This window comes from Pterocles gutturalis, unplaced genomic scaffold (genome assembly GCF_000699245.1).
Source record: "Pterocles gutturalis isolate BGI_N339 unplaced genomic scaffold, ASM69924v1 scaffold11193, whole genome shotgun sequence".
Classification (NCBI taxonomy): domain Eukaryota; kingdom Metazoa; phylum Chordata; class Aves; order Pterocliformes; family Pteroclidae; genus Pterocles; species Pterocles gutturalis.
The window spans coordinates 1360-15262 of NW_010123094.1; positions in this window are offsets into that span (position 1 = coordinate 1360).

Sequence of the window (13903 nt, forward strand, 5' to 3'; positions counted from 1 at the left end):
CATTAAGCTTCTTCCTTACGACTCCTAAATGTGCTACAATGCTTTTCCTTTCTTTCTAGTGGTCTGTTGATGACCTGCAGGAGCATACTTAGTGGGTCTTTAGAAGCTCTACTACAACGTTTTTAATTTGAATGGAGAGATGTGATTAGACCTAAGTAAAGGGGAAGACTTAATCCTTTGGTTACCCCTGTATTAAGCATATGCTGCTAGTCACTGTTAGAGGCAAAGTGTCAGGATTGTTTTTTGTTCTAATGGCAAGCCTGTATTTTTTTGAGGATTTTAGTTATTTTTATTCTCTCTTCGTGTTTTGGTTAGTGAGATCCCTCCACATTCAGTATGTCTTGCTGTGTCTAGGTCTCTTAAGTGGCCCTGTAAGACCAATACAAATCTGTATCTTTGGATCTTGAATTGTTATGAAAGTCTTGAAAGTCTGAGTGTCTTTGTGCACCCTCCTTACCCAGAACAAGAGCAGAATCACCAAAGAGATAATACCTCCTCAGATCAACTTAGACAATTTATTCAAGTATGTTGTTAGGAAGCTTTGTGTTTTCTAGTCTTCCCAGGAACACCAGGAGAAGATCTGTTGCAGAGGTCCATCAACCAGGCTTGAGATTTGCCTGTAACAAGTACTGGTGTGCTTGTTCTGTTGCCCCCTGTCCTTTAACAGGACCTAAAACTTGCCCAGGTCTCAGTGTTGCTTCCTTTCTTTGGTTCTGAAGAAAACAGCAAGCTACAAGGACCGTGCTGCTTACCAGGATAAGCTGGCATAGCCTGAAAGAGAGCAATGGTGCCTATAGCTGAATGTGGAGCCACAGGAAATGGTTCCTGGGTGCATGAGCATTAACATCTTAATTTGGATCAGGAATGCTCTTTCAAAGCAAACCTCTCAATTGTTTCCACTTACTGCGCTTTGGCTCACATAGCCAAGTGGCTTCGGTGCATGAACTGGATTCCTCTTGGATTGAATGAAATTAGAAAGTGTGCTCCAACCACTAATGGGCGTTCAGTCCCTGGGACTAGACTACAGCTGGTCAAAAGTAAAACCTCAGAACAGTATAGTGTGGGTGTCAGGTCCTTAGCACCAATTAATTCACTCTGGGTCTAGTCCTGTTGGGCTGCACTACATCTTCATGTAAACACAACCCTTACTTGCTGGGTGAGGAGAAAGTAAACGTGAGGTGCAGAAGTTAATACAGAGCTATTAGGAGAGTAAGACCTTCTGTTGGCCTGCACCTCCCTTCAAAATAATGAAAGTATGACGTGGTAGAAGGGTAGTAGTTAGGATTGTAGAATATCTTAATTCTTTTTTAAAAAGATAAATTATAAACCAGCTGGAGAACAGATGGGTATTAGTGACATGATATTGTATTTGTTCTAAGCAGTTTTATACACAGATCTTCAGCTTCTGGTTTCTATTACTATTATTCTATGCTTTTTGCTTCCCTTAACTAAAATATCTGTATGTATGCTTATGTATAATGCATACATAAAAATATACATATATGTATACACACACACCTTTCAATGGAGATATTCGAGTGACTGTAGTTCAGTATATTTCTTTTTAGCTTCTAACACTCTGAGGAAATCACAATTATTTCTGTGTGAGAAATGTGTATTTGTGTGGCTGAATTCCCCTAATATTTCTTATTTCCATATCAAATGTTAGTTCCTTTACAAGATTGATTTAGAGTAGTTTGTACAGGTTTTTGGAGTGCTACCAGGGTCATGTGCTCAGTAGAATGGCAGCTATTATTGCAAAACCAGAGTATCCTACTCCCCATAAATTTTAGATTTTAGAGATTAAGTGGAGTGTTTTATAAGCACATAGTATCTCAAGACTAGAGTGTCTCAAGTGCTAAGCATATATTTGAGTAAAGTACTGGGGGATGGCTTTAAGGAAATGGATACAGGTTGCAGATAGTTCAATTGTAGATAGTTCAATTGTACCTGATTGCAGAATGAGATTTCACATCTGTGCTTTTCTGTACTTTTCAATATGAAAGATTGACATTTTCCTTGAAATGAGGCCTAAGGTTTCACACACTAGTTTCAGGCTTTGTTCGTTTTGTTTTTTTAAATTAAGTGCATATATCCAGGGGTGTAAGAATGAAAATAAATACCTTGCAGTTTTTGGAAGACTGTGCATTCACTGCTGAATGTGTAATTTCTCCATTGCAACCTCTGATGAAATTTCTTTGATATTGGTATGTTAAAAGAAGGAATGTTGTAAAGCAGGGAATAATTTCATTTTATGTGGGTTATATTAAAAAAATGTGTTATTTCAGCTGTGTTTGAAACTTGGAAACAGGCTGTTTCTTCAGCTTTAAGTATCAGCTGCTCCTTCTGGTGTCTATAATGGAGCGGATGTCATGGTGTAACTGCAGGATATCTGTCTGGTAACAGTTTGTTAGCTTTGGTATATGAGATCATTTGTTTGGCAGCTGATACTAGTAATTCCTTTGGTCATAGCGCTGAAATGCTTGGTGAGATCCTACTTGCTAAGCATTATTTCACAGCATTTATTACCAGCCTGGCAATGTTCCACCTTCTGAAAAAGGAAAGGAAGCGGTAGTGAGCTTTGAGTCTGCTTGCATGTCAGTTTGTTATATCTTTGTTAAAATGAAACACTCCTCAGTACATCCTTGTAGCCTAATTGGGTTTCTCTGGAGCTTCTTGCAGCTTTGTAGATATCCACACAGCAATAATGCTACTGAGCACCCATATACATCTTTACACATCGAAATACAATAAACATCTGGTTGTAAATCGTTCCAAGAGCATTTGAAAGCAAATCAATGTTTTATATGCTGTAGGAAGGGCAAGACAGCCCAAAGCCAGCTCTGAGCATGGGGACAGGAAGGTTAAACAGCAAGTCTAAGCCACGCACCTCTTCACTGGCTGATGAAGGTGAGCCTTAAGGTGCAGTATTACACCTCTGCTCTGGCGTTAGCCTTTCCCCTGTAATGAGAGCTAGAGAGTAAGTTCTGCCAAAAGAGATTTATTACAGTATCACTCAAGAGAACAGCTTAGGAAGTGACTGAAAGTGTGATCTTTTGACGTAGAAACCACGCTTTCAGCCTGGGGTTGTTTTGAAGAAAAACAAACCAACCCCAAGTCTTCAGCTTTCGAGTCTTGCCAGAACCAAGGCCATTCCACTTAAGTTGTTTGGATTTACCCTCCCCTACACACTTCTGTCACTGATCAGCCTCTTGATTTCCTCTAGCTTTGCTCTGAGACTAACTCTCATTCTCTCTTGAAGTTTCAAGAAGGCACCCTCTTTTTTCCTTTTTTTTTATTCCCCCACCCCCCCGGTAGCTAAAAAATTGTGTAGAAATGCATAAGCTACTGGCATTCTGAGAGGGATAGATGTACCTTGGTTATTTAATTTAATTCCATGAAAAGATGCATTCTTGTCTGACTGATCAAATTGGTTTTGCCAGTGAGTTGTCTTGTTTCTGATCTACAAATCTATCCATGTGGCATAATCGGCTAGTAGTGCATTTCCTGCACACCTGGCTCTTAAATTGATGCGCAGTTGGATAGTAGGTGCTTGATTTCTTATTCTTAGGGTACTTTTGCTGTTTGCATGTCCAAAACTGGGTAGGTGAGTGCTCTGCCATGTACTACACTTAGTAGAAAGTGGTCTGGGGAAGAGCAGCAACAGAAAGCCTTGGAGCTACCTTCCCTTGTTGGTAGCACAACTTAAAGCAGAATAGAATAAAAACTCAAGCAATATTGCTAAAGCTGTAGGGGAATACTTGTCTATTGACATAAATGGATTGATGTGAGTGAGAAAATAGAGCTGCTTGGGGCTGAAAGATGTGGACATTGATTTGTAAAAGCTGAATTCATAGAGAAATTTTAAAAGCTGATGCAGAGCTTTATTGCCAGTAGAGGCTGGCTTCATGTAAACTTATAACTTTAGTATGTAAACTTAGTTGGAGTAGCAGAATAGCTTTATTAAAACTGGAGGGGAAAGGAAGATGGAAGAGGTTTGACAAAAATGTTGTAATCATTAGCCATCCTGTCTTCTCACTTTGACACTGTGGGATGTCATGGTAGTAGCCTGTAGCTTTGGTCTGAACAGTAACAGCAGATGGAAAGCCTAGAGAGAGTAAATGTGGTACAGTAGCTGGGGTCAGAGGGGCCAGAAAGTGGAGTAACTGTTTTCACAAAAGCAATTTATTTCTTGTTCTGGCATTTCAATAATATTGAGGCTGCTGAAGAGGACTTCTTTTGCAAAGAGAATTCTTTGGGTTAATACTGACTACATGTGCTACAAACCTTGGTGACATACTTGTTCCTTTAGGTATTCCTTCTGACACGAACAATCATGTGCTTTCAACCATAATCTACTTTGTACCCTAGCAGTGTTCAGGGATGGCTTCTGAAGAGAGGACTCAGTTTTAGAGCCATGTGTTTTATATCTGTGAATGGTTGTTTCTACTAAGTATACCCTTGATTAAGAGCACGCTGTTTTCTTGCATGCCACTTAGAAAAGCGTTGTAAGAAGAATGTTCTTATGCTATCCTAGTTATCAGTATTTGCTATGTGTAGGTTTCCGTGGGTACTCTTGTTAGGCAAAAGGTGAGGAATGTAATTCTGTAGGATGGTGGTTAGCAGGCTTTCTAGAGAGAATAAGCAAGAAAAGGAGGAGTTTGAATTGAGTACTTCTTGTGTGAACACAGCAGATGTCTTTGCATGCACTTCCTGCGATAGTGTCAGATTGCTACCAATCTGACTAACAGGCATAGATGTGGTTGTTCGCCTTTGCCTGTCGTGAATCATCTACTCTGTGTGTGCTCTGCCTCCACTTAATTTTCAGACACAGGTTTTTCTCCATTCTGCTTTCTGCTCACCTTAACAGTGCTCACTGCCTTTCCTGCCTCACTCTGTTTGCCCGATTTGTGTGTGTCTGCCGCTGGAATACCGTAGTGATGTCATGTTTTCATATTCAAGATTGAGGTCACAAGACAAGCTCCTGCAGACTGCAAGGCAAAGCATTCTTCTGAGGCACCCAGAGGACTGGCTTAGAAGTTTCAGTAATAGTGCCTGTGCCTTCCCCACTGCAATTAGGGCAAGTATGGGTGCTTTTACATGACCAACAGCCAAAATATGTTTTGTCAGTCAGCACGCTTCCTGGGTATTGGTGAGATTCTTGGAGTTGTACTGATAAATGAGCATGAGGATTTTACATCATACTTACTGCTGTTAAAACTGACTCATGATTTTCCTTCCATAGGCTGTGCTGAAGTGAAACTTGAGCTGTGATGTAATTGCTGAATCAAGTACAGAGCTTTCCCTGCAGCATGTTCTCACCTCTGTGCAATACACTTCAACTTTTCTCCTCCAAGGTGCTCAGTGGAGTTTCACACGTGCTAATGAAATCAACTGTTTACTTTAAACAATCTGACAATGTTTATTTACTTTTCCAATAGAGGTGCTAACAGGCTGAATTTCATATTAGCACTTTCAAATTAGAAATCTGAACACTTTAGTACTTTATATTTTATAATGAAGTCAGGAAGTTTCTTACAATAACAATTCTTAGCTTTTATTGTCATTAAGTTTACTGACTTCTGTGAAAGAAAACAGTGGCTTGCATGAACTCGGTGCTCTGGATTTCTGTGCGGAGTCTTTTCACTGAATTCTGAATCTGGATGTTATCCAGTGCCTGAAATTGCTCAACTTTTGGGGCCGGGTATGTGGATGCAGAGCTTCACGGGTACAGAAAATCTGAGCAAAGTACATTAGGTGATGTACTTGTACTTGTTTTTGAAGGAAACCCCAGAGAGAGTGTTGAATGCATAGTTCTAAGGAGGTTATTCTTAAGTTGTTATTCTTTCACTGAATGTGGATCATTTCACAGAATTTAATATAATTTGTAATGTTAAAGCCTGGAAAAGACAGTTATGGAATTTTTTTAAATGTGCAACTTAAAGGAATTAGCTTGTGTTCAGACAAATTTTTGTGTCTGTATTCTGTTTTTCTGTGCAGGCACATGAGCTCGTCTAACTATTGCTGATCAGTTGGGTGCTTGTATCTGTCATCTTTCCTTGCCTTTCCCTTCATATTCCCACAAAATGACCTTCTAAAATCTTCACATTTAACACACTGCTCTCTAACTTGCACTCTAAAATGGGTTGTGCTTTTTAAGACAAATCATACTGTAGGAAATGTCATGAGCCTTTTGTTTCTGAAGGCCTGACCTGTTTAACATGACTGGGTTAAACAAGCTGGGAAGAGACCTGTTAAGCTGCTGGAAAGGAAGGTTGGTGACCACTGGTGCAGGCACAAGGAAGGAGTTAGGTGCAGAAACCCCTTTGCCCAGCTGTGCAGGAGCAGCAGGCTTAGTCCATGTGTGTTAAGGTTTGGCAAAAGGCTGCAGTGATACAAGATGCTACTGCATTCTCCTGTGCTCTAGTGAAATTGATTATTTGCTGAACATTGGTCACTTCCATGGTAGGGTTGAGAGACTAGAGAGCATTGGAGCCCTCCTCCATCATGTCTGTGTAAAGGTCAGTGATATAACCATCTCTTGCTGTGAGTAGTTTGTGTTAAGCTGTCAGACTTAATGCAGAAATGGTTATGGAGGGCTCATATGTTCTAGTCTTCAGCTGTGTTGAGACAGCTGGAATAAAGAGCCAGGAACTGGTAGCCACTTCACTTGGCAGACAACTATAGTGACCGGTATCTGAAAACTTGATCTTGGCTTTTAGCCTGGAGGGAGATTGCTCTCAGTTGTCAGTTGAAACAGCTTCAGGAGTGCCAAACTCTGCCTTACCAACTGTTAAGAGTTTTATTCTAAATCACATCAAGTTAAAGAGTTTGGAAAATTAGCCCTCTCTGATTATAAAGATATTTATAACATCTGGCTGGATATACAGCATGCTTACTATGCACTAAAACTATTTCACATACAATTCCAAGTTCTAGAGTGGGTAACACCTCATTGCTTCAGTGTTTGGGAGACTTGAAGGTAAGTTAGTCATCCACTGTGGACTAGATCAGAGTACAATTTAGTTCAGAAACAATTCAGGTATTAAACTTCTTGTGTTCAGAAGTTCCTGTGTGCAGTCTTACAGACAGGAATATGTTTGGGAATACTTTTGAATGGAACTAGGAAAAAAATGTGTATTTGAAAACTAACTTCTTCTGTTTGTCCCTTTATGGTAGCACTTGGTAACTGTGAAATGCCTGTATATAGCTGGACTGGATAATGGGTCCAGGGATAGGTATGCAATGGAGGGGAAAATGAGAACAGGACATCATATTTTAGAGTGGATATCGGTTTTTCAAAATAATCAGTCAACATGATGAACCTGTGTGCGCATTGATACTACATCTGCCCAATTTCTTTGTTTTTAAGCAGAAAACACCTGGGTGGAATGTCAAAGTTGGCTTGAACTTCTGAGTTAAACTTTCTTTACTGCTTAAAGAAATAATTGTATATTTGTATTGAAGTGTGGTGTTGGCATGTGAACTAGAAGTCTGATTGAAGCAGTGGCTTTTCATTTGCGTTATTCTAACCAACTTTTAGTGCTTTGGTGTAGATTTCATTAGAGTTGTATCTTTGGGCCCTGCTTTGATTAGAAAAGAAAGTGACAATTTTGTTTGTTTTTTAATGAAATTGTCCTGAATCTGTAATTGTTAAGAAGGCTCCTAGTGAGTCTGCTCTGGTAGATTTCATCTTCAGAGAAAGTCAGGTCCATAATGAAGGACTTTGTTATACAGTGTTTTACTGGGGAACACTGAAGGAGCTTGACCAATTCTTACCTTCTCAGAAGGAAAAAGGTTTCTAATTGCTACGTAAGCTTGCTGACTGAAATTTTAGTTTGTTTCTGTCCCTGAATCTTCAACGTATGAAGCATTTTCTATTGCATGACAAGGTTGCAACTGTCTTTTTTTTCTGTGATTTTTATTTTTTTATCCAGATATTTCATGATTGACAGACTGCTAATTGGCAGCCAAATCTTAGCATGTTACTGGCTGTAGTCAATGGTACTTACATATAAACCTTGCTGTATGAAATTCCAAGTCTAATAAAACACCAGTATTTTTGAGAAAATGTTTAGGATCCTATGTAAGCAGTTAGAGCAGTTGGCCTGCTTTAAGCAAGAGGCTGTTTCATAACTTAATGACTATTTATCTGTTCAAAGTTCTACGCAATTGATGGTAAACAGAATGTGACTCTCTTGCGTAGTGTCTTGTAGGAAGTTTAGGTTTGCCCATGCTAGTCAGCTGCAGGACTGTGGTTTCTTTGGTTTTGTGTGTAGTCTTTTTCATTGAGAAGGTATGGTGGTATGAGTGATTTAACTACCCTGGTCTTCTGTATGGGCTCCTAAGGCAAGGATCCTCCTTCTCTTTCCAGTGAAACTTAAAAATAAATATATCTAAGCCCTCAAGGTTTGGTGCTTGTTACTGGAGAGCTACCTTCAGTGCTGTCTACAATAGAGGATTAAGGAAAGTGTTTTGGATGGAATAGGCAAATTATTGTAACAACAACAAGAGGAGCAAAACATATTTTTGGCTATAACTAGTGAAAAATGCCGGAGCTGACGTTATATCCGACTGTATTATCACTTCATTCAATCTAAGTCAGGATTTCCTGGCATTCATCTAGACAGAGGTGCTGGATTTTGCTGTTAGTGCTATAGAAATTTTTGGGTGATCAAGCATGGCTTCTTGTGTATGTGTTCTTTCCCATATCCTAGCTGTTGGTTAGATAAATCAGTAAATTTTCATAAATATTCCACATACTTAGTTTTTCTTCATTCCTTCCCTGATTATTGCAGACTAACTTTTCAGTTACAATCTCTTTTTGAAAAGAATCAAATACCCTCTTGCTCTTACAACAGTTTAACAAACCGTTTACAGGGGGCACACCAATGTTTAGTTAGCTGATCAAAAACCTGGGCTCCTTCACCTCTCAGCACTGCTAGAGAGCCACATCCGATATCTTTGGTTTCATATATTATGAATTTGGCAGGGTGCACCTAGAACGAGGTAACTTTTAAATTTTATTTTAGTGAAATCCTACTGCTGAAAATGCACTTCTGGCTTAGTTGAAACTGACCCATTCTGAATCAATTTCCCATGGAAGAAGGGTGGGGGGGGTCTCTGGGTAGCTTGCCTCTAGCCCTGCTTGAGAGCATTGTCCTGTGTGGTGGGAGCGTGTGTTCACAGCAGGGATTGAGGAGGGGATTTGAAATGCTTTCTGCACCTCTGGAGAGACTACCCTGAACTGATTTGGCTGTAAAGTTTGAGAGACAATGCTATGTCGTCTGAATTTTACAAAGCCTTCTTGCGAATGTAGCCTTTTCATAGCAGAGGTGGAGAAATTTTGTGAATAAATTGTTTATTTTAATATGTGAATGGTTTTAGTTATTTTGAGTGAAGGTGTTTGTGTATGTTTTAGTAAAAGGAGTATTTTTCATCTAACTAGAAAAAAATTGGGTGGGTGGGAGGTGTTGAACACCAAACAATGTTGTTTATATCTCTGTATCTGTTGGCATTAAGATGTATGCACTTATGTTTAATAAATAATATTTTTTTCTTAGTCGTATTTTGTTATTTTCATCTTCTAAATCTACTCCTTTGAACAGGGTTTTGAAAGCTGTATACAGACTTTTTCTTATTAAATAATTAAAAAAAAAGGGCTTCACAGAAGAGGGAGGAGGAATAGGAAAGAGCAGGCAACCAAACCCATGCCTCAGGATGCTACCCCTAAGGTGTGGTGGTGATGATGTCTGTGCTGGTCTGCTCGTTTACGTAGGAGGTATTAGGGTCTGAGATGCGTCAGTACTTTCATACAGTGTTGAAATGCAACAAGGGCTGCTAGAGTGTTATAAATACCAGATTCTGCCTTGTGTTACCGCACAAAATTCTCCTTCAGATGTGCAATGTGTAGTTCTTCCTTCTGTTCAAGAGAAGGTGGGGAAAGGCAGAGGCAGTAAAGCTGGTAGGATAAGAGATGTCTATTCATCTCGTTTTCTGGCAGAGACAGCTCTCAGACGTGCCTTGGCAGTGTCTGTATTTAGTAGCTGTGTTCCTGGACGCTGGCCCAGTCACATGCTGCTGCTGGAAGGAGTGACATGGGAATGATGCATTAGCTGAGACCCGGCGCTGCGTGCCAGAGGAGGTGTGGTGGCCCGGCGCTCAGCAGAGACGCTGGACCCAGCACTGCCTGCTCCTGGCCAGCTGCTGCTGTTTGGCTCAACCTATTTGGCCCCAGTGAAAGCTGGACGTTGGTTATTGGAGGTGCCTTTGAAAAAGAAACGGGTGGGAAAAAAAGCCCAAACAACTAAAGAAAGTTAAATTAACAAGTAAAACTTCAGTTCTTTGAAATTATAGAGATTATTGCTATGAAACAACTTCTGCAAAATGTTTGACTAGATTTAGATTGACTGAGCTCTCCTAGCTGTTAGAAGCTGTGGGATTAGGAGGAGAGTGGGATGGAAGGGTGGACTAGGACTAAGCAAGGCTTTCTGTACTGAGGAAAGGACTAGGTGATGGATCTAGGGTGCTAACCTTGTCACATACTTTACCTTTCTTTGCTTAAAGTCCTAGTTTAACAAAAATATACATGTTTTTCTTAATGGTAAAACACAATTAAATATATGTATATTGCAAGTGTTGAACTCTTCTCTTTGCTAATGAGGAATTCCTTTTCTGGGGCTAGCAACTGGGAGCACTGTCTCTGTGCTGTTTATGGTACTACTTCAAACACAATGTTCTTGTTGGGTTTTTTGTTTGGTTACTTTTTTTTTTTTTACATTATCGCTGAGGCACTGTATGAAACCTAGCTTCCAAACTCCTGACTTGTAGATGAACCAATGAACAGTGAATCCAAACTTACGAAAGCTGTCTGAGTTGTGAAACACAAGTTTAATAGGCTGTTCTTAATGTTTGTGGAAAGCTGATGTGTGCAATTTATGGTGACTTTAACTTGTGTAGATCTGTTTGTTAGCCTCTATCAGGTGTGTGTGGTTTCTGTGGTCACTTTTTGTGTGTGCATGTGATGGTATTGCTTTCTAGCAACAAAGATGATGAAAAATGCTTCCAACCTTGCAAAAATCCAGTATGTTCTCCTCCTAAACAAGGAGTCTGTGGAATTCAAACTTTTCAGTGAAGAAATATATCCAATGTTGTTTTGCTTTTCATGCAGTAACAGATGCTTTTATTTTTTATAAAATAATTATAACCTTTCTGTACAGTGATCTGATATAGAGAACTTTTATTTTTCTCCACCAGAACTCTTTCTGTAGGAAAGCATAAACCCAGAGAGAAGTGCTGCAAATGACATGTTCCTTCACTTGTTGCATGACTAATCTGCAATGTATCCTGCCTAACTTGTGTGAACCTAGTAACTATGTATCATACTTGAACAAGGTGGTTCATCTGAGGTTAATGGAGCTTTACCATATTAGGACTACTTTAAATCATCCTGGAAAAATAATGTGGTGTGGCATCAGCACAACTCTTTCATATCCAGGGTTTTAAAAAAGGAGGAGCAATGCAGGGTAAATACTTCAAATTGAGAGGGAGGAAGGGAGCCCACATCTTCTACATAAGCTATTCAACAGAATAAAGGAGGGAAATTAATCATTAAGCAATCCAAAATAGATTCCACTTCACCTTTAAACACGTGTTTTGGCACTCATCCCGAATGTCTGGGTCATAGGCATTTTTTTGTGTATCAATTTTACTAAGTGTATGTTTTGCAAAAACAGATGCTCACTGAAACAGCAGGTGTGATTCAAACTTTTGGTTTTCCTACATGTCTCTAGCCTGCTTCTAAAAGCTGTTTGGAAGATAAAACCTTGCTGGGGGCTCTGCAAATATTCTGTTAGATTTGAAAACAGTGCTTAAGTTTTAGTGGGCAGCTGTAACTTCTACAGAAAATTATTCTTAATTAGATAACCCCACCCCAAATTTTCTTGCTAAAGTATTACCTTGAGTTGAAAGCATTTAGACAGTTGTCTTGCAGTGGAGATGAAGGACAGGAAATGACCTACAAACAGAGCAGGTGACATGCTGTCACTTAGCCTGGAAAAAGAGTGATTAAATTCTGCTTTCCAGAGGATTATACCTGGAGAGCAGCATGCTTTGTTCTGTTTTCTGTATTGTCTACTCCTTGGACTCGGGGTGATTTCCATGTGTGGGTTTGCATTTCTTTCAGAACCTGTTCTGTGGATTTTTGGTAATTTCCCAGGTATTTTGGGATGTATAGTATCCTACAGATTACTTCATCTGCAGATGAGGTGGTGTTGTGAAGCATGTCTATTCAGTGAGCTTATAGGAGTTCCTGGTTCTGGTCTCCCACGTGAGTCCAATACTGTGGCCATTTAACTGAATGTTGCAGAATTTTGTTTTGTTTTCTCTTTGGGGAAAAGATAAGACAGAAGGGAATGCTATCAATTGCTGATCTTTGTCTAAGTGTCACCTGGCCATCTGTTGCTCCTTTCATGCGCACTTCAAAGGTGACTAGGAACACTGATGTTTAAAGTAGCCCTTCTCAATGAGGTGAGGGCTGGGAGTCGCCCTCTCCTAGATTGTTTGAATAACTTGAACAGGCCAAAGCTTTTCACTTGTTTCTCTCACTTGGGAGGAGGAGTAATTATGATCTGGTACTTGTCACTGCTCTGGGAATTGAAACTGATCTTTTTTTTTTTAATTTATTGCTGTAGGCTTCCCTCTGCACACAAGCAAGTTGTTCAACCTAACCTTGTTCTAGTTTTTGCCTGACTTTTGTCCAGTGTTTAGAGGTTGGAGTTGACTGAGATTACAAAATCTTTTTACAAAGGGTGCTGTGCTCGTCAGTAGGTAGCACGTAGCACTGGGTTTTGAAATCTTACTGAGTTTTCTGACTACTGTTGTGTTTCTGGGTGACCATTAGCAAAGTTTTTTTCCCTTTTTAATCTGGAAAGGAAATAGCAGTATGGATGTTATCTTAAAATGTCTAAAACTGTACTGATGGGGGGAGAGCTAAGACATGAATAATGAGCAGACATGTATGGATAACTCTTGTAAGGCAGGGATGGGGAAGAGGACTTTGTTCTGCAGTGGAGTTACCCTAGCCTGAACAAAACAAGAGGTTCCTTCAGTCTGTTTAAAAACTTAGAGTTTCTTGGTCCAGAAATATTTTGTTAGATATATTTTTCATCAGTACTGCCATTAAATTGTTGCAATACGTAAATTCCCATCAACCAACTTGAGGTCTCTGGCAAACTTCTTTAGGTGGTTGTTTTCCCTTCTGCTTTTTTTAAAATAATAGTAGTTTCAGATTCTCAGCCAAGTGTAAATACTATTTGTCCTTAAAAGTAAAAGCATTACAGTGCAGAGTATCTTGTGTGTTTCTTGGTATTGGTAATTTTTTTTAAGTGATAGCCATATGGCAATGATGACAGATTCCTATTTGCTCCTAAGCTATATGAGGTTGCTAGGGGTTGTCAGATGACGGTTGCTCACATGAGCACCATTAACAGGGTGTTGTAGCCAGTGTTAGAACAACCTTGCAACTAAGGGCGAGTCACTGCAAAAGCAACTATGCTCCTTTTTTTTTTTTTTTAAGAGGCCATATGGTTCAGTCTTGTGACTACATAATTGCCAGCTACCTAATCACATACCAGGAAACAAACATAGTTAAAGTCAATATTAGCTGTTGTATCTGCTACAGCTTTGTGCCAGGCTCGGTAGAAAAAACTCTAAGAGCAGCAGGAGCTAATTTACAATGGCTTCTGAAACTTGAAAGTCGTGTCTACTCCTCTGTCTGGAATAATTGCAGCAGTACATTAGCGACAGCTGTCTTTCTGCATTAATGGCTTATAGCATATATGAAGATCTCTTTGCCTTTTTCCCCCCTAACAGGAAATTCAGCAGACTGTGTTCCTGTGTAGGG